This window comes from Cynocephalus volans, chromosome 2 (assembly GCF_027409185.1).
Source record: "Cynocephalus volans isolate mCynVol1 chromosome 2, mCynVol1.pri, whole genome shotgun sequence".
NCBI lineage: Eukaryota > Metazoa > Chordata > Mammalia > Dermoptera > Cynocephalidae > Cynocephalus > Cynocephalus volans.
In genome coordinates this window covers 109,839,435-109,859,299 of record NC_084461.1, presented here as the reverse complement: position 1 = coordinate 109,859,299, position 19,865 = coordinate 109,839,435, and positions in this window count along the sequence as shown.

Below are 19,865 nucleotides of genomic sequence, written 5' to 3'. Positions count from 1 at the left end.
GTGTGATGAAAGAGGCCCCCCCCCCTTTTTATTGCAACCATATAAACTGTTTGTGTAAATGTTTCATTAACAAACTGCTGGACCAGTATTTAATATCCTTGGCCTCCCTCCCCCTGGTCCTCGTGGTATGGCGCTCCTGAATACAGCATGACTAAATGTGTGATTTACACGTTTAAGAGAAACATTCCCACACTTGAATGCTGTACCATGACAAAGGGGGGGGGCAGCTGAGAGAGAGGTGTTGAACCTATTGTAGACATTTTAATTTACAATTCTCTCTTTTTATGGGTTTTAAAAGATGAATGACTTCCACCCACTTATCAGTTTATGTTTCATTTCTCAGTGTTCTTTCTAATAAGTGCTGGTCTTTTTATAAAAGTGCCATTGGCCAGATCATTTGAGGCTGGTCCTTTTGATGACATAGTTAGATACTCTAATATTCTAAGAAGAAAAGGAAGATGAATTCCAGGGTGTATCCAAAGAACCCTTCTCTGAACAACAGAAAGGCCAAAATAGATGGCTTTCCTTTACTTTGATTATGTAAGAGGAGGCCAGGTATTTTGTGATAATATACATCCTGTGTTTTTTCTCTGTAGTCATCTAATTATAATCTGATGTTTTGCATGCTTTAGCTAATCTAGTTAATCCTAACAGGCTGCCTGCATTATCTGATTTTTAAAATATGGCATCCCGTTGCAAAATAAACTTTCTTTTCAGGCAAGCAAGATACGTCTATGGCACCTACTAAATTAGTCAATAGCCAGTAACAGGATGTATTAATACAGCTTGAAGATACAGAATCAGTCACTTAAAAGAGTAGTTTAAGTTAAATCATGATACAGAAAAACAGGTTATCACACACAGATAAGTGCTGTTGGGACAAATTCTTAGAAAAAGTATTTATATTGTATTCTGAGAGATTCCAAACTTTGAAAGATCAATACAGAAGAAAACCAAATAGAAATGTAGCCTCTTTATAATACAAGTGTCTTGCCTCGGGTGCCATTCACGTCATTTCAGTTTACTGTGAGCACTCTGGCCACAGCTGGGGCCACTCATTTTGAGGACAAGCCATATTTGGGTCAGCGTGTGTAGTTTTGTCTCTAGCCTCAAGTATGGTCTGGTTTCAAAGTGAATAGATTCATTTGGCTCAACAATGCCCTGGGGAACAAACACTTAAATGCATTCAACCTTAGGAGGAGCTGAAAACATCAATACCTTCATAAAGCCACTTTGATATGTATTGACTACAGTTGTACGGCTAATTCATATACATCATTGTTTACTTCTTAGAGCTTCTAACATGACTTTTGATTTATAGAAATAGTGATTCAATTTCTACCAAGAAGTGGTGAGCTCAGACCTCCCCCAGATTCTTACTTACTTTCTGATGTGACAAAATTGAAAGAGGACCTCTCCTGTCACCGAATAAGTAAACTGCTGTATAACAGTTTAGATGCACTTTTTTTTTTTTTTTTTGGACTTTCATGGTAACAGGTAAGAGCAAAGTAGATCATCCAGATAAGAGTAATCAATTATCTAAGCATGTTATTAATGTGTTCACAGCAAAACTATTGATTTACGCTGGGGCAAAGTCTGTGAGCTCCATGCATTTCTCACTCAGAAGATTAGGCAAAAGGAGAAAATTCCCCAGATATGGTCATGTTCTATCATTTGTTTAGTGCCAATCCCTGAGAGGCTTTTATTTACAGGAACCACTTGGGCATACTGCAAAGCTCCATGGAGCTCTCCGTTCCTCACATATAGTGGAATCTGTACTTGGTAAGAGGTTTAAGTTTGTTTATTTGTTTGTTTGATGCTTTGTCAAATGGAGACTAAAAATTCTTTTCTGGTACTTCATTTATTTCTAAGCCCCTAAAATAAATGGCTTTAAGCCAAGCCAAGTGGGCTGAAGTAAGCAGAACTAGATTTTGTTGATTGATTAGTTCCCAAATTTAAATTAGGATTGAAATATTTTGGATTTGGGGGGGTTGAAGTCTTATACAGAGTGCAGTAGAACAAAGGTGTTGATTTTATCAAAAAAAAAAAAAAAAAAGTTCATTGCTCAAGAAATTGCATGAAGATAATATTTAAGCAAACACAGAATCCAGAATATAAGAAGACAAATGAGAATGTGATAGCCGGCGTCATGTTTTCTCAGATAAGCACAGTCCTGAACACAACATACCCCGGCCCAAGAAAAATTCATAGCTCTGATGGAGACAAACTTAGAAAGCCTTGAGACAGCCCAGACTCGTCAGCATCTCACAGTTAATTAAAGAAGTGAGTGAAGGCGGCAAGGCTTGCTCCCTCCTGCCTGAATAATTCACCGCCTGTATCTATTATTAAAACCCGTTACTTCACCACAATGATTCCCAGCTCGAGATGGATTGGTCTCAGAACCGAGAGATAAATTGTAACAAGGCCTACAGCTATATTAATAAATTGAAATGAACATTTATTTGCTCATCTAATTAGAACTGTAGTTTTTCCAAATAGTGTAGTAATGCATTACCTTGACAGGCAGTACTACCTACCTTCTGTGAGATAAAATGAACAGGAGGGCTTTGCCCCAGATTTGGGGTTTCTCTGCATAAAAAGTTCTTTGGTTGCTGCTATTCCTTTTAAACCATTCATTCCGCTACTATGCTCTGCTGATCCTATCTCTCCAGGATTGATGGGAGCTTAGCTTTTGAGGTACTTTGTCAGAGGGCTGCAAAGAAATGTGCATATAGAACACACATTCTTCTTTTGTCCCGTCTCTCTTTTTAAAGTGTTGCAGGGGGAAAAAAGAAGAATTTGAAGATTTTCCCCACCCCTCCCCACCTCCATTTCCCTTCATTAGGATTACAAAGCCCTATAGCTCAGAGATTCAAAAGACTTGTGCTTGGGGTCTGGCAGACATGGGTTTGATTCCTGACTCACTCACTAACTTTATACAGCCTCAGTTTCTTCTTCTGCAAAATGAAAATTATAGTATCCATTAGTGCAGGGTCCATATGAGGTTTAGAGAGAGTGTCTGTAAAGTGAGGAACTCATAGTGGGTTCTGAATCAATGACAAGCATTGCTATTATTCAGCAATTCTTGCTCTTCCCTGTTTGCAAATTAGATTTAAAGAATCATTTTATCACATTAGCATGGAGGGGTCTTTAATAACACAGCCAGCTCTCAATTTCTGAAGGACAAAAATGAATGATGGGGTATTATATCAATATAAACCTTCTTCATTATGAATGATTTCCATAGAAAAGGCCTGTCTCTCCACCTAGATTATAAATTCTCAAACAACAGAGTTTATGTCTTCTCCCTTTCCTGCAGTGGGCCTAGGACATGGTAGATGCTCAGTAATTAATTCGTTTTTTACCATAATCACTGTGTGGTTATCATGTAACCTCTCATGAAATAAACACTTCTCTGTTGTGCCCTATGTTACTCTGAAGCATGCAGAGGCTAGAGAAACTGGGCCTTCTTGATTTTATTCAACAGTCAAATTCAAATTCATGCTTTTCCAGACTTCAGCTACATGTTCTTATAAGAGGATTATACTTCTTTCTTAAATTAGCAGAAATCATATTCACCACAGACTCATTTCAAATTTGAAATCCAGTTGATTGAGCACTTTTCCTTTGATGAAATGGGACATTTAAAAAAATAAATTCCTGGGTTGCTGAAATGAGTATCAGGTCCCTTAATCTCTCCTCACCTTGCAGATAAAGTAGGGAATTACTGATGATTTCTCCAGGTTCTGGTCGAGTTTGTACCATCACAAGGAATAGTATTAGACTTGATTTGAGAAAAAGAGCACTTCTTGTTTTTCTCCAGTGTGTTATAGAACTGCTGAGCAGGACAAAGGTCACTCACTAAGTTTGAAATCCTTCCTGGAAAATAATTTGTAAGTTATTAAATGCTTTAGTAAGAGATCTTATGATGCTCCTTTGCAATAGCTTTTCTTCCAGGGCAAGAGTATAAATTACACAAATTAGTATTAGATTACGTGTTAATCTAAGCAATTAAGAAAATACAGTGTATTGTTTTACAATAGGCCCTTAATCAATAAAAAGCAAAAGGAAGCAGAAAGACAATCCTTCAATAATTCCTTATGCTATTGTTGGGGCCCAGAAAGCAATACCCCAAAATGAAAGCCTCGGAAGCAGCCTCAAAAGCAAAGTTTCTCTCTTTCTCCTGTCTTTCTGTCTCTCACTCCCTCATTCTCCCCTGATGCAAGCCATAGAAACTAGAATCCCTTTTTCCCAAGATGGGTCATGGAAACCAGAACCTCTTTTTCCCAAAGCCAGCCATAAAAGCCTGAAATATTTTCTAACCTTCCCCCCACCTTTCTATGTAACATCCGGCCATAAAGAAATTAAGACCCTCATTCCAGAGCTACACCATACCTGGGAGGAATGAATGCTGCACAGAGAGGCCAAGAAGAATCTGAAGAGACAGGCCTTGCTGGGTTTCCCCACTCAGTCTGTTACCATTAGACCATACCCTTCTTGTCCAACTGCAGTCTACATGGCCGTCCATTCTTCATTGAACGTAAGCATAAAAATAGATAGTTTTCCCTATATCTTTGGGTCTTCAATCTGAAGTTTCCCATGTCTCGTGAAACTATGATCAAATAAATGTGTTGTGCTTTTCTCTTGCTAACCTGTCTTTTGCAATATGAATGTTGGCCATGACCCTTATGACAGGGAGGAAAGAGATCACCCCCCTCTCCCCCCCTACGCTGTGTACTCCATGCACGTTTAAACATAGTATGCATTGGAACAAAATTATTTTTACAGATTTTAGTAATTCTTTTCTATTTAAAACTAGTGCAAATTTAAGATTAAAAGTCCAAAAAGCACCAAATATTGCAAAGTAAAAGGTGAGTCCTTCATTCCTCAGACCAGTACAATCAATGCCACCATTTAGTTCTAAACATTATTAATAGCTTCTTGTATATCCTCCCTGAAACTACCATGCACTGTATACATATAATTCTTAATACCATGCAATTAGTATTTTTTCAGACATACTATGCCATCTTGTATTTAACCAGTTTTTTGGAATTGTAAATAATGCCTCAATGAACATACTTGCAGAATTATATTTGTTCTCATAATATCTGAACCAACTGATTCATACAATGTGTGACTTTAAAAATGGACATTTCACATGTTTTTCTCAAAGTGCAGATTTAAAAAAGATTTTTCCACCATTTAGTAGGGTGCTTCTATCCAAGAATTCTAATTAAAATCTAGTCAAGTCACAGTAAATTATTTTTTAACAATTAACTATTAGTTAAATATTTATTTAATGGCAATTACACTGTTTGACAAATGTAGTATTCACTCATTGATTAGAGAGTAATGCACCTCATTCAAGACAGAAGGAAATGTCTCAGGGTGCCTGGTCTGAGCTCAGTCAGTTCAATAGAATCTCCAGGAAAAGAATTTTAGAAGCTAATTGGAACTAAACTTGAGAGGTTCCCACTATTCTAGATTTCGTCAAAGGATTTTTTAGGTTTGGTTACTTTTCCTGATTGGAATTGCCAAAGAACATTCCAACACTACCACCCTTTTCCCTAATAGAAAAGCAAACTACAAATATAATGTTTAATTATCTTATTAAGGTTACATTATGATTTTTTTTTAATGTGAAGCCAAAGGAAACTCAAGAATGGTGTATTCGTCTGTTTTTGTGTTGCTATAACAGAATACCCGAGACTGGGTAATTTATAAGGAACAGAGGTTTATTTGGCTTATGATTCTGGGACAGCTGCATCTGGCGCAGGCCTTAGGCTGCTTCTACTCATGACAGAAATATACATCAATTTCCCTTACTTGATGAGATATCTGGGGGAGGGATTTACAACTGAGCATCTTGTGGAGGATCTGGCCTTTAAGGTAGATAGGGGAACTTCAGAGAAAACCCTTCCCTGCATTTACTGTTTGCCAGGTAATCTCAGTTTGAAGTCCAAAGCAGCATACTTTGGGGTATTGTTTTCTGAGCCTAAACACTTCAAAAATATTTTGCCCCATTTAATATAGATCACCTACCTTTACCTGATTACAATATCTGCCTTCACTATACCACTTTTACCATTAAGCAAATTAGACATTTTACATTCTGTTACTTGAAAAACTCTCCCCCAATGACCCCTACCAGTTCTGATACCATATTTTATCTCACTTAGGAATTACATTTGGCTGTGCAAACAGAGACCTGAAATTTAGTAGCTTGAACAACGTGTGTGTGTGTGTGTGTGTGTGTGCGCGCGTGCGCGTGCACACGTGCCAGTGGGGGTGGGGGGAGGCCTCACTTAAAGGGAAGTCCAGAGGGCCATCAGTACCGCTCTATGGTTCTCTTCACCTTTCTCTCAGGGTCCCTTGCACAACGGCTAGTTGATTCCAGCTACTAAAGGAGACTATGCAAGAACAAAATGTGTGCCTCTAGCTGCTTCTGTCCTATTTTAAGTAGCTCTAAGTAACTTCCTTTCATATACCATTGACCAGATGTGTGTTATGTGGCCATCTCTCACTGCAAGGAAGTCTGGGAATGTGGCTTTTTAAACTGGGCACAGAGCCACTTCCACCAAATCAGGATTTTGGCCATCAAAAAAGTCAAAACAGAAGATTATTTTATTTTACACAAGTCATGATTCATTCTAAAATTTTGAAATCTTAAGGGTTTATTCCAATGGAAGGTTTTGTATTCTCCAATCCAAAACACATCCCCTTTGTATTTTGCTACATACATATAGAGCTATTAAAGGCTATCTAAATTAAATGCTTTTATCAATAGAGTCCCTCATTTGGGCATCTTTACTAAGAAATGCTAAAAAGGCATACATTACCCAAGTAGCATAAATTGTGACCATATTTCAGAAATAATAATGTCATGTACAAAAAAAGCCATAGATGCCCAATGTTTCCCTTCCCGGGAGGCTTCTTTTCAGTCTGAAAGCAGAGGATATCACGTGTTCAAAGCAGCATGTTGTAAAAGGAAAAAATAAACCATTTTTTTTCCCTACTCTGCTCTCACACTCAACAAAGAACACTCCTGTAACCAGATGGTGGTGGTGGTGGTGGTGGGGAGGGGGGATTTCCCACACCAGGCAGTCCTCCAGTAGACATCAACTGGGAATCCTGTAATTCAATTCAATTCTGACACTATTTGCCTGGAGATAGTGTCGGACCCAACAAGTTAGGAGATCTGTCCCAATAGACTGCTCCCACTTCAGACACTAACTGCAAGTCCGGGCCACTCACACTTTTGATCTACTGGTTACACACAACCGCCTCCTTGGGTTTCATGAATTTGCTAGGATGGCTCACAGAATTCAAGAAAACACTTACTTACATTGCCAGTTTTTATAAGGGATACTATAATGGACACAGATGGACAGCCAGATGAAGAGATGGATAGCATGGTGAGGCGTGGTGGGAGCGAGGGGCGTGGAGCTGCCGTGCCTTCTCTGGGTGCACCACCTCATGCTGTGCCTTCTCTGGGAACACCCAGCATCTCTGTGTGTTCAGCAGCCCAAAAGCTCATCACATTTTGCTGCTCAGGAGTTTTTATATTAAAAATAAAAAAAGTTTTTTATAGAGCTTGAGTAACAAAATCCAAACATTATGAATAACAAAAGACTCCTATTACTCAGGAAATTCCAGGGGTATTAGGAGCTCTAAGATAGGAACCAGAGACAAAGACCAAACACATTTCATTTTATAGCACATTTGTCAAATTGCTTTCTGGAAAAAAACAAAGGAGAGGAGGGGAAGGGAGAGAAACGGAGAGAAAGGTAAGAGGGACAGTAGTTCAAGTGATAGGACTTAGGTTAGGCGAGCTAATCACACTCGTTCTTCTTGAAACCCTAGGAGCTGTAAAGAAGAATTTAAATAAAACATGTAGTGTTTCCAGCACACTGTTCGTGATGTTAGACGGTCACTATCATTTTTCTCCTTCTGGGAATTCAATTTGTCCTCATTATGCCAAGGTCACAGATTGAGGAATCTTAGTGGCCATCAAGGCTCTGCCTCTGAAGCAAAGGGTCAGTGCGTTAGGACAAAAGGGAATTAATCCAGTGTGCCGTTCACCAAACGGTGTTTAATTCACTTAAAAGGAATGACCAAGGTTCCTATTCTAGGTTTCCATCTGGACAATCAGAAGCCTCCCTTCTCCCAAACAAGAACTTCATTAATGAATATTCAACGGAAAGTATTACTTCATTGTCAGCTCTAATTGCTAGTTTTGCCTTATTAGTAGAAGCTTTTCTATGGCTGAGCCTGACATACATTTGTTTGCACACTGTTATTAGTCAAGACTCAGTGTAGTCTTGTAATTAACACCTCCACATTATCTCATGCAGTGAAAGCAAAGACAAAACCAGATGACTCACTTTGTTTCAGCTTTGCTCTTGTTTTCTGATACAGAAGCACTTAAGGAGAAGTGTAAGCTCATCAGAATGCCATATGGAGCCAACAGAAACTATAAAAGGGTTTTCAGGAAGCAGTGCATGGAAGTTCATTAAGTGAACTACACTACAATCAACATCCTGATTTAAAACTCTACCTGCCACTAATAAACTGCACCGGTAAATTATACCTGTATCACACTCAGCAACAATTCCAGGTCACTGGTGAAGGATCCATGTTCCAAAAAGCAAGGGAGATAACATATTCTCTGTAAACATAATGAAGTTAATGATTCACATGACAGTTAAATAGCTTTCAGAAATCTTATCAGATTAGAGATAAAGCAGACCAAGGCAATAACTGTATTTGAATCATTTCTACCATTGAAAACACTATATCTAAATTCTGGCTCCCAGCAGCCTATAATTGATATTTCTGTAGAAAATGGGTTGGAGAGGGTGGAAAGGGTGGGTGGAATGTCAACAGTTCATATTTCAGTTTTAATTTGAGAAGAGATCTTTCTCTAAAGGCCTCTATTAAAAAAAATTCTAGCAAAAGAGATTTGAGAAACTAAGATATCATGCCATTTTTTCCTTTAATTTATAAATTTAGCCTAATTGTCTTATTTTTATTTTGATATACAAAAATAAAACACTAAATCTTAACAGAGAGAGATACCATTATCTGAAATTTTAACAATTAAATCTACAAAACCGTCGCAGTTTAAAAGAAAAATTGCTTGTTTCCTGCTTGCAAATGCTTCCTTCCTAAAACAATATAAACAAGGAGAAAAGCAGCTAAAATAGGAAGGAAAAATAATATATATGTAATGGCATATGACCTTTCAATTAACAAGTATTCCCAAAGCAATGAAGAATCTGGCTATTAAATTAAAAGTATTATACAGAATTTGCCCTGGTTGAATGGTCAGAGAGCAGATCTTATTTACAAATGAAAATAGGCCCAAAACTTTAATGGGCCTCTGTCTACAGAAAATTTGCAATGTTATGAAAGTATCCATCAGAAAATAACAATCAAGAATGCCCACAAGTTGTCTACCTCCTCTGGAAACATCATAGGTAAGCTTGTATCTGACCATTCGGTGAGGAAGAGAACCTGTCATACATGCATTTTACATTGTCACCCTTATCACCCAAGTCACTACCCTGTGCAATACTGGTCTGTCATTTTTATGCCTGCACATGGGCTAATTTAGATGACTGAGTCACAATGTTACTACATCGTTGTAATTTGAGAAAATTATTAAACAAGGCAGCTTTGTGGTTGAGATCTTAGGGGTTGCTATCCCAACCCCAACAGTTAAAACTACCAGAGGTTTCAGCAGGGAGTGCATCTGTCTGTATTTTACCTCTGCCTAAAATACTACCATTAAAACTTTCACTTTCGTGCCACTGTGCATGTTTTGGGAATAGATGGCTACTTTGCCCTACTGGTTCACTGCTGGCCCTGAGGTTTAGGTTTCCACATATCTATAGCACGAGAAGAGAACAGTCTGAAAATAGAAACACGACTGTTTTGTGCAGTTGAATGGAAAGGCTAATAATAGAATTGCTTCATTGTTTGGCACCAACTCAAGGCTACCCCAGCCAAGGAGTAATGCATGCTGCGCTGCAGTGACCAAATCATAAAATTTCTCCAGGGAATGGTGCAGCTTTTCAGAACATGTTTTATATTCTGGGATTGTTCGGGAAGGAAATAGTTTAGAAGTTGTTTTTGACATAAATGTGGTTTGTTTCCAACTTGAAGGGGATGGGGAGGGGCTGGAGAGACAAGCCAGAAGGTCATTTGCAGAAGGGATGTGAAAATGCCATTAAGGAGATCCCGACAGGTGGTGATAGGGCTGTGGCTGTGAAGCCCAGGCCTGGTGGGGAGTTTGTCCCTGTCAGCTTCCCAGTGCGCTCTCAGCACTGCCTTTCACGCTCCTATTATGTTTATTTCTGTTGAACTTAAAGAGTGACCTTTTCAAAACTGCAGTGCATTGTTGACCCACATGCATTTTTGAGACCTAATTTCCCTGAATGCCTTCCTTGTTCCTGCAGAAGAGAACTCTGTTAGAGAAAATAGGAAGAGGCTGAGGATAAAAAGCATTGGAATGGAAAGCTTTCAGGCATTGAATTCTGCCTGCTATTAATAATTTAGAAGTGTTTTTAATGCCCTGATATGGAAGGAAGGTTTTTTGACACCAAAGGCATCTAAATATTAATTTCAGAGGAATTGGTTGTTACAAGCAGTTAACATCCATTTTGTTAGTTGACCTCCCAAGGAAGGTTAATGCACTAAAATCTGGTCATTAAGTATAGTAACAAATGTTTTTTCAGGGAGGTTATTACTATCATAAACTCTAATCCATGGTTCACAGGCAGCAGCCTCTAGTGCAGTGCTCTGACTAATGAAGAATTAACTATTTCTGAGCAGTTAATAAAGATTTTTCCCCCCACCAATCAACATACTCTAGATGATCTTTATAATTACTAAAAGCATTAAGCCTTGGGTATGAGTGCCCACATATCAGACTGGAATTCTACTCTGAGTAAATGACAAATGGCAAACCTAATCCCATTTCACTTAATTTTTTTTTTTCTAACATGTTCACTGAAATAAGAAATAATGGAATCCCTAAGAACTAAAAAGAGAAGGTCCAGTACAAAGCATTTGCTAAATGAGTATTGATGAGGTCTTTAGTCAAATTTTAATGTGATGGAAGATTTTAGACTCCGCTTTAGCTCTTGTTAGAATCAAGAAGTTAATTGGCTACAAACAAATTTTTGCTTGCTTGTTTGTTTTATTTTGTTTTTCCTTTATTAAAAAGTGCACTCATCCACAAGAACACAGTAGGCAGAGACTTATGTGAAAAACACTTCTATCTGCCTCATAACAATAAGAGGGAAAAGGTACAACCTAACCTTTCTAAAAAGCCTCCGGGCAGTGTTTTGCTTTTCAATGGAAAGGTCGTCTAGAATTAATTAAAGTCACTTTCCCGCTGAGGACGAAGCATTTGGCTTTACTTTGAAGACTCAAAGAAAGTTGCTCATACTGATTTCTTAGAGACCCAAATTTCAAACAGCACAGCCCAAGCAATTGGTCAACCTTTAAGAAGTAATCTTTTGGAATCAAAAGTCTTAACAATTAATACATTGAGGACATGGGTGCCTCTGAAGACAGGACAGAGTAAGGCAAAAAAGGTAAGAATTGCTTACTTTACCCTAGGAAAATTACCTCTCATTCGAGAAGGATCAGTCTTCACATTTACATACACTCTTTTCCTCCTTCCTATTTTGAACTTAAGCTAAATCCTGTCTTTGGGGCAGCTGCCCCCATATTGAACAGAGAGGAGGGAGAGAAACTACACTTAGCCAAAATAAAAGGGACATTGTCTTTTCTATATAGAAAAGAAAATGTATTTTGGAAAGGTTCGCATTACATACAAAAGCTTTAAAAGAAGGTCAAATACACTGATAGTAGATCACCTTCTCAAAAATTGTTTTTGTGGAAGATTCTACACACTGTGCCTACCTAAATAACAGTAGGCTTAGGTTATCTACACACATTGTGACTTGTCTGAGTATTTGTTTGTGTGGCACTTTGCTTGCTCGAAGATAACTGCATTAATTTCCCTCTTACTAATGAAGGCACATGACATCGTCTTTCTGAACCTCGGTTTCCTTATCTGTAAAATGATAATATAATATCTATTTTGTAGAATAGTCATAAAAATATAAACCTGGTATATAGAAGGACTTAGGACATACTAGTATGAATTTGTTATACGCTATGTCCATTGCTATGTATATTTTTCTTCATTTTATAAAAGTGACTAGAATCCTAGAACACCCACAAAAATATTTTGGGCCTAAAATTGGAATTAAGAGGGTGAGAATACATTGGCCTGACTTCTGAAAACTGGAATTTTTATGGAGTCCAGCACATCCATTACAGCCCCATCACTGGACACAAAGCCTTCCTGGTTACCTCGGCCAGAAATGAACCTTCCAAATTCTGAGATCTAACTGGCCTTGTTCATTTCTCATCACTGCTCACACCCAATCTTTGCTTAGTGTTATTTGTAACCAGATCTTGGACTTGTATTCCCAGTATTTAGTGCAGTACCTCAAACACAAGGACTTAAAAAGGGGTTTGTGAATTTCACCAACTCTCTCTGGTGGCAATTTTTCTGCCTAACCCATAGTGGGTGAGTGAATGACTTGGGAGGTCGTCTGCTCTTTCCTTATTCTCCTGTAGTGTATCCGCCTCCCACTTTTTTTCCCTTCTCCCTTCTAAAGTGATTCCAGAAGTTTGCCATACCCCTTCCCCCCATTTCCCCACAGTTGATCAGCTGACAGTAAAAAGACAGCCAAGGAGGCAGATGTTTGGGTGGCTGGATCATTTCTAAGCTGGGTGTTTGAATATCAGGGGTTTCCTGCACTTTGACAAGGATTCTAAAGTGAATATAATAAACAGGAAGTGGCAGATAGAGACTCTACAGAGTTGAGTCACAGTGTCTTTTGAAGTCATGGGCTTCCGCATATTCCTACTGCCATATCCCTCTTTGTTCACAGAAATCACAGAAAAGAGAGGTTAACATTCCAGGATCACTAGTGATTTGCTATGTTGACTTTTGACATGCTCTTTAGCCTCTTTGGACTTTAGTTTTGTCATCAATAATAATAATTTAACCTAGTCTAATTACTTCATAGGCTTGTTAGGCAAATCACATGAGATAAGGTAAAGAACTTAGTCAAGAGAAAGTCCTATATAAAATATATTGCTACTACTAGAAGTAGATATTAAAAGAAAGCTAGATTAACTAATGTAACTTACTTTTTCTTAACAATTAATGCTCATATTTATAATGAGAAAAATTAGATTTGCTTAAAAACAGAATGCTATTAAAAACAGGAAGAAGCCATAGAAAGTTAGTTTAATTTATTGTCATAATGCATTAAGAATATTGCTATAGTCACCATCATCATACTCTGAGCTCCCAACCCTTACAGTGAATATTCAATACATTTAGAATAAAGAACACATTTGGGGTGCTAGCAAATCAAAATGGTTTTCCTGGTTTGATCAGTAGTAGAAATCAAGACTATGAAGTTAATACCCACCACTTATCCTCAACATGTGCACTTGGTCATTATTTAACAGTGAGCAAATGGTCTCAGTGACTCTTAGCAAATCCTGAGCGTATGTAATTTCCATTCCCACCACCAATTTCGATCAAGGCTATTCTGAAGTGTAGCAAATGAATTTAAGTACAGGGTTGACACTGAAGTGAGTACTGGCACTTACCCGCTCCAGAGGAAGACAAACGTAAATGCTTGAAAAAGCACAGTCAAGAGAATAATTGAAAATGGGTTCAATGTCTTCATCCTCTGAGAATATGTGTGTGCATGTGTGTATTTGTAGTTACTCTTTCATGAAATGTGTACGTGTCTGTTTTGATTCTGAAGCTTCCCTCTGCTGCGCGTAGGTTTCACAGAGGGGTTCCAGCTTGTAAAGGTTAACCGTGCAGAAATCAAGGCTTTGTGCATTTTTGCAAAGGTCACACTCATCAGCAGTTCCGGAAAGACTGCTGGGCAGGGCCATGGTAACCACCCCATGATTGAACCACGGCTCTGGGTTTCATTTCCTTCAGAACACTGCTATAGTCCCTGGTTGTGTCACCAAGAGATAAGGTGTCTGCTCAGTCACTTGAAATTAAATTTGTACATTACTCAAATCTAGCCCACCTCTTTCCTTCATGATGTTTGGCAGCTGCTTGCTGGCACTCTGCATTTCAAATGCCTGAGCTGCAGGAAGCTGTTTAATAAATGGGATAGATTTTGATTAATGTAACAAGCTGAAAATAGAACATGATGTAATGCATATCTCAGCAGGAATCACAGATCAAATTGGATGGTTTCAAGGGACCACGCTGTAGCAGAGAGTTTTCTCCAAAGAAGTGTACTTATGTTTTTATAGCACCTTGAAGAGTCCAACTGTAAAATGCATACATTTTGGTCCTGGAAGCCTGCCCTGTAGGTCTTTGAACAACAATTGTAAGTGACCACACAAGAAGCTTCATAGCAAACTAGATATTGGACATTGACTCAGGTCTCCTAAAGGTCATCTGTACTTAACCAGAAGCCCTGGTGGGTTTTTTGTTTTTGTTTTTGTTTTGGCAGCTGGCCAGTAGGGGGATCCGAACCCATGACTTTGGAGTTACAAGGTTGTGCACTAACCAACTGAGTAACCAGCCAGCCAATTTTTTTTAAAACACAGAAGCTAATAGAAATGATAGAAGTAAAATTCTGACAGTATCTGTAAGCTCAGTTTTTTACGCAACACATTTAGTTTCATCTAATGATGAAAAAGCCTCATGTAGCCCTGTACTTAAAGGCACTGATTTAAACTTCTCCTTTTTCAGTGGATAAAATAACTGGAATTCATGTTGCTTAGTTCTGGAGAGAAAGATCAGTGAAAAGAAAAGTAATAGCCTTGTATTCCAAGATCACCTTACAAACAGAGCAAAGTTTATCCAGCCCCTGACTACAGTCCCAACCAAGCCATTTATTTAACAAGAGAATATCAACAATTAACTAAAATCCATCATCATCATGCCATGAAAAACAACAAAAATTGCTTGAACCATACTATAGTGGGTTGTGCCCTCAAAAAGTTATGTCCCTGAAGGGAAGGGGAAAATGGGGAATAGCTTTTCAATGGGCATAAAGTTTCAGTTGTACCAGATGAAAAAGTTCTAGATATCTGCTGTACACTGTGCCTATTAGTTAATGATACTGTATTGCACACTTAAAACTTTATAAAGAGGGTAGATTTCATGTTAAGTATTTTTACTTCAATAAAAAATATGTAAAATATTTGAAAGTTATATATCTGGAACGTGTGAATATGGCCTTATTTGGAATAAGGGTTTTTGCAGATGTACCTAAATTATGTATCCTGAGATGTGATTAACCTGGATTAGGGTAAGCCCTAAATCAAATGTCAAGTGTCCTGAAAGAAGAGGAGAGAAGACACACACATAAAGGAGATAGATGTCTAACGCAGGTATTGGAGTGATGTGTCTATGGGCCAAGGAATGCCAAAATTTGCCAGCAGCCGCCAGAAGCTTGGAGACAGGCACGGAATAGATTCTCCCTCAGAACCTCCAGAAGGAATCAACACTTCCAACAACTTCATTTCAGACTTCTGGCCTCCAGAACTGTGAAAGAACAAATTTCTGTTGTTTTAAGTTGCCTGGTTTGTGGGAATTTGCTACGGCAGCCCCAGAAAACTAATACAGACAACTGAGAGTGTTATCTTGGCATGCACAGAGGAGCGAACAAACTAGTTGAAAATATGGATTGGTCATATACTGCATGAGGAGTGTCTACAAGCATCAACTTCTTTAAATGTGTATTATTGCTTGTTTTTGCACTGCTTACTTAAAAATAGCTATTTGAGACATCTTACTATCAAAGTACATATACATAAATTCAAGAGATCTATTGCACAGCATGGTGTCTGTAGTTGATGATGATATATTGTATTCTTGAAAAGTGCTGAGAGTGGATTTTAAATGTACTCACCACAAAAATAACTATGTGAAGTAACGCATTTGTTAGCCAGATTTAACCATTACACAATGTATATATACTTCAAAACATCGTATTGTACATAAAAAATACATACAATTTTATATGTGAATTTAAAAAATTGAAAACAAAAATATAAATACATTAAGAACAAGGATGATTAACATAGAATAAGACAAAAAAGGCAAAATAATGATAAAAAGGAAAAAGAACAAGAGAGATTTCAACTCAAAACCACAGCCTTGAGCAAACTAGAGAAGTTGAGAGAAAACTCTAGCCAAGAAATAAAAAGGGAAACTGGGGGATACCAGTGATCTCAATATCTAATAAAGGGAGTGTGGAATTCTTAGCTAAATTTGGTAAAACTTATTTGGAAGGCAATGATTCCAGTCAATAAATTGTTGTATACATAAGTGCACATACTTAGAAGTGAAACATAGTCTGTTCTGGTACCACATGTTTCTCTGATGAGAATCAGCTCATAGGCAGTGTAAATTAAAAAATGATGCTAATATAACATGGAAGCCCTGTTAGTTCTCAAGGGATTTTTTCCTAAAGCGTTAATGTTTTAAGTCACCAGGTAACAAGAGCCGAATGCAGCAAACCACCAAAGAACAGAGTTCTCGACATAATGCCAATTTGCTGTATGTTCTTTCTTTGGGCTCAGTTTAAACAGGATTTTCACAGATGTGCTTTGGGCCTGGTTCTTCCCCAATCTTTGTGCCTTTTGCCCTTATCTCTATAACTTAGCAACCTCAGTCTTTCCCTATAGCCCCCATCCATTGAGATCTCTCACCTTTTTGAAGAAAAAATAAAATCCTACAGTTACTAAGGTATTTATCAGGAATTTAGAGTGTCTCTTTAACTCTGATAGTATTTTTATTAGGAATGTGATTGTGTCCTTGGAGGTCTGGTTTCAAAGGTGCATAAGTTTGAATGATCTGACCCAACTTTACTTTGCCAATAGGCCCTAATATTTTCAGTGCACAATTTTTCAGAACATGAAGTTTCAAAAACATGAAGTTTTTTAGGAACACAGGTATTGCATAATAGCAGAAAGGCTTGTATATGGCACCTTCCTTTTAGACATTATTATATGTCAGGCAAAGCAAATGGTCTCATTTAACTTTGCTACCCCTTACCCACATTAATAGTCTCTACTCTTTCTGAGTCTCCAGCAGCAAAGACTCTACTTTTTGCCAAGGGACTAATAAATTGCACTTATCTTTCTGTACACCAGAATCATGATTGCAGTAATCATCTGAGTACAACCCACTCCCTTTATATATCTATAAAGTTGTCCTTTGCAAACATCTTTTAAAGGGCAGCAAAACTGAAGAGTTAGGAAGAATTAAATCCATAATGTGAAATGAACTAAATGTAGTTAACGTTTATCTTAGTCCACACCATGTGGTTTTAGTGTTAATTTCAGTACTTTACTTGTGAAATGGTGAAAGCTTTATTCAGGTACTGTTAAGAAATAAAATCATCCTGTTTATTAGTTGCCCACTGATCCCTGATGGGTCACCTACTGACTCATGCCCCACACTGATCCCTGCTAGACTGTGAGCTTTTTACTAGCATTGACATACCGACTATGGAGAATTGTTATTTTCTTTCTTCGATTTAAAGTTTATTTTTAAGAGTCAGAGTCTTCATTGACTCTATTAACAGACTCTGATTACCTCAGTTTCTGTTTGAAAAGAACTGCAAAGAGGTAGTCTCAAATTTGAACAGGTTTAAATTTCCATCACTGTGATTAAAATAGTAACAATAAAGATACAATAGACAAGATGTTCACAGCAGACAAGGTTCCATAAATTTAATGTTTCCTGGTCCAAACCATGTGATAATTTACCCAGAATTTTGAACAAGAATCGTACTCACACTTTCATGGAAAAAGGTGCACACATACAATATATTTGACTTGATCGTACTGTTTGGTGCTAGCAAAATAAAACATGGCCATTTCAATGGCCTGCCTGACTGGATAAGCCTGATAAAACAATCCTAAGCCAAAACTAATCATTGTCGCAATATTCATGCTTTGTGGACTCAGTCAAAGAAATGTGTATTCAGACTTGACGGCCTTTGTGTCTCCTGGGACTTTTCCTCTCCTTCCTCTGAGTCCTGCAGAGCTGACCCTAACCTCTTTTGAAATCTGTGGTTACCCTGGGATCAGATCAGATGCATCGGAGTGAGTTCAGCAAGAAAGAAGAGAGCTCATTAAGTGCTCACATTTTTATACCATTTTCAGTGGATTGCAATGATTGTTGAGAGAGTTGTCTCTCTATTCACAGATTTGAAAGTTATTGTTTTAAGATACCAATTTATTATTGTAGCAACATGGGTGCTAATGTCCTGAAAGGAAACACAAAGGTTTTCCAGTGATAAAAACAATCAAATTGTATCACAAAATTATAAAAATATAATTACTTCAAAATGTATTTAATATATCCCTTTCTCCTTTTTGTAATCTTCTATTTATGCTCTTGAGCACATGGCTACGTATTTTCATGTACCCTGGACTTACCTCACCATAGCATGTTGCACAGTTTTTTGTATTTTATTTATTTAAACAACATTTATTATTGAATGCCTTCCATGTGACAGGCTTGGTATGCTAGGAACTTAAGAAGTGGCAATGAGTGAGATAGTTTATATTATGGTGGAGGAAACAGAGAACAAGCCAGAATATAAATGAAAATTCCAGAATGCACCGATGACTATGTAAAAAGTAAAATAAGGCAACAGGGGGAAAAGAGCAAAAATGAGGATTTAGTTTACATAGAGTAGTTAAGGAAGGCCTTTCTGAGCAGTTACCATCTGGGCAGAGGCCTAAAGAAGCCAGCAATGCAGAGCCCAGGTATAACAAACAATAAGTACAAAGGTCCGGTGGGAAGCACAAAGTTTACTTGATAATTACTGGTTTGGGCACATTCTCTACCATATAATAAGGAAAGTTATCATGTCATCTGAAAGTAGCAATTATGTGTTTATAAGTAAATACATAAATGATGATAAAAGATAATATCATTATTAATAGCTAACATTTACTGCTCTTAGAACACTCTAGAAACTATAGCTATATTCTGGATCTTTGGCTATATTAGCTTATTAGCTCTGGGTTTTGCCTATATGAGCTTATTTAATCTTCACAACAACCTTACAAAGTAGAAGAGGAAATTGAGGTCCAAGGTGGGTAAGTTCATTTCCTGGTTACACAACAAATATATCAAACTAGCTAATCTGGAATTTGAACCCAGGCGTACAGCAGTTAACTACTTGCACAGTTAGCAATCTGTTATGGATTGAATTGTGTCCCTCGTCTCCCCAAATTCATATGTTCAAGTCTTAGAACCTTAAAAAAAAGCATTGATAATGCTCTGTTTCTCATCGTCTGTGGTATAACATCATTGCCAGAACATGATGTAAATGGTATGGGAGGACTGATTTAAACTTTTGTAAGTCAGATGATTTGTCCTGCTTACACAGCTACCCTTTGAACTGTTCCATTTAGTAGGCAACCCATGAAGATATAACAGATAACAACAAACAAACCAACAAAAACTCACAGTGTAAGAACCATCTCACTATGCAAAAACCCTCAACGTGTTCAGATTTTCAACTTAAGAATTATGATGATTCTAAATGTATAATTGTGCCAGTTGTTGCTTTATTGCCTCTCAACTCCAAAATCAACCTTTTTGCCTGTTCTCTGAAAATGGATCTGGGCCCTTTAAATATTTTCCCTTTGCCAACAGGGATGATGTTAAGCTTTGTCAAGAGAGGGCACTGGAGAGACGTTGCAGGAGGAAAAGGGTTTGGATCCTGGCTCAGTTTTCCTTGCTCCTCATGGTCCTG